We start from the raw sequence: 2,217 nt of genomic DNA, 5'->3' as shown, positions 1-2,217 counted from the left end.
CACATACAAAAACAATTTCTAAGTGGTACAGATCTATAGATGGAACACCTGAATTTGCAAATGAAGCATTGGCTGCTGTTAAAATGAAAGTAAGAGAAACAAACAGTGAAATTTTCGGCAATTTGGTATTTGACGAAACGTCTATAATGCAAAGTGTTGAGTGGAATGGGAAACGATTCACTGGATATTTCGATGTCGGCACTGAAGTAAATGGGGATAATATTCCAGAAGTTACGGAAGCCCTTGTTCTTATGGTTGTAGCTATAAATAGTCATTGGAAAACACCTGTTGGGTACTTCTTGACAAACGGCTTAAGTGGTGCAGAAAAAGCTAATTTGTTAAAAAAATGTTTAGAATTTTTATGGCAATTAGGTATCAAAATAGTTTCTGTTACTTTTGATGGTGCTCCTTCAAATATCAAATTACGGCTTTACCATAAATGTTAATGTTAATATTAATAAGTAGGTAGATTGTAAGTTTGTAGCATTTTCGGTTATTTGTTGACTTATTACTGTTTCAAATTGGTTTTCTAATAAAAACTAAAAAGATAAACCAAACATTTGTCTTTTTATGATTTCTATAAATCACTAGTGGGTAAGTCATAACTTACTAGTGACTTATGACTTATAACTCACTAGTGACTTATAGGCCACATTATTCCTTAAAAACCAAAGAAATTATAGTATCATTATATACAAGAGTTGGATAAAAGCATTTAGTGGTATAGTGAAAACAGTTTATTAATTCAATTTTTACCGTCTCATTATATCACCAATATGTAAAAATTATTTATAAAATGAGTAATCCTTTCAAATCTGTATTGGTATTTTGTAAATTTTAATATTTTGCCTTTTTTGACAGTACGCTACTGCCGTTGTGTCTCATTGTTTACATTTGACACTATCTATTTCTATTTATTTGGTAGTTCTCTGTTTAGATGTTTGCTACCGTTAAAACACATGTATAAGAATACACAAAGCTCCTTCTAGTGGTTAGAATTCGTTGGTTTATACCATTAGAATGATGCAAGTTAACTTTACGCCGGATATGATGTCAAAACAGTCAAAATATGTTTAGAAAATGATATTAGTAAATAAAAAGAATTTGAGATACAGGGTGTCGAATTTCGCGGTTGCCTCTGAAACATCACCTCCCACCCTATAAACTTCGTTCTATTACCGCCTCGAGGCGGCTCTCGTTCTACATGCGCCGAAATCAGGCGCTCTTTCTTGCATGCAAACCCAGTCATTTAACAAAGTCAAGGAGGAAATGAATAGCCCGCGGAACACCTGATAGATCGCTCGCATTTTTTCCGGTTTAAAATTTGCAGCCCGAATTGTGCGGAGGCGAAAATAACCGGCAGGGGAACGCATAATGGACGGCGTTCTTCTAGAATCGGGCCTATTTATAATTTCCATTTATCAGTGTCGCGATCGGTAGCGAAAGGTTTAGTTTCGGTCCGTTTTGCGCCGGATTAATCCCACTCTTTTTAGTAACAGATCGGGATTTAGGGGATCGACGGGCTCTCGACGAGTATCGGATTTGATCACTTTTTAAAATAAACGACTGAAATGCGCAGATTAGTAGGGATCTAACTAAAATTTTAATTAAATCATGTAAAAAGTGACATATTTTTATATTTTTTAATAAAATACTGCATTATTAACTAAGTACAAGATTTGTCACGTGCAGCAAAATAGTTTTTCATTGATTGTGACGTCACACCGTTCTATCACAACATATGCAGCAATTTCACTCCCTTGTCGATAGTTTGATCTAATTCAGTCGTTTCGGTGTCCTTGTATGGAGAAGCGCAGATCAAGGCCATAATAAAAACTTTTTACTTGTGATAATTAATAATCGTGATAAATATACAGGGTGTATCATAATTAATAGCGCAAATTGAAACAGCTGTAAATACGTCTAGAGGCAAAAAAAGTCTTAGTAAACATGGGCCTTGCAAATGCACCGTTTTCGGGAGTCAAAAAATAAAATAATTTTCTTCAGTTTTTTGACGATATCTGCATTACCATATGAGAGGCAATTTTCAACAAATCTTGTGATTTTTGTTATTTATTTGCTTAGTTTTGAAATATTTTTTTATCATGTTGCCATTTTCTTCCATCATACAACGCAATTTATCTTGAAAACGGTTCGGGTTAGAGCTTTTGATGATGCGGGCCTTTTTTGTGTAGAAAACATTGCGGTTTAATATAT

The sequence above is a fragment of the Anoplophora glabripennis genome, unplaced genomic scaffold (assembly GCF_000390285.2).
Source record: "Anoplophora glabripennis isolate ALB-LARVAE unplaced genomic scaffold, Agla_2.0 scaffold913, whole genome shotgun sequence".
Classification (NCBI taxonomy): Eukaryota; Metazoa; Arthropoda; class Insecta; order Coleoptera; family Cerambycidae; genus Anoplophora; species Anoplophora glabripennis.
This window is presented reverse-complemented; position numbering follows the sequence as displayed.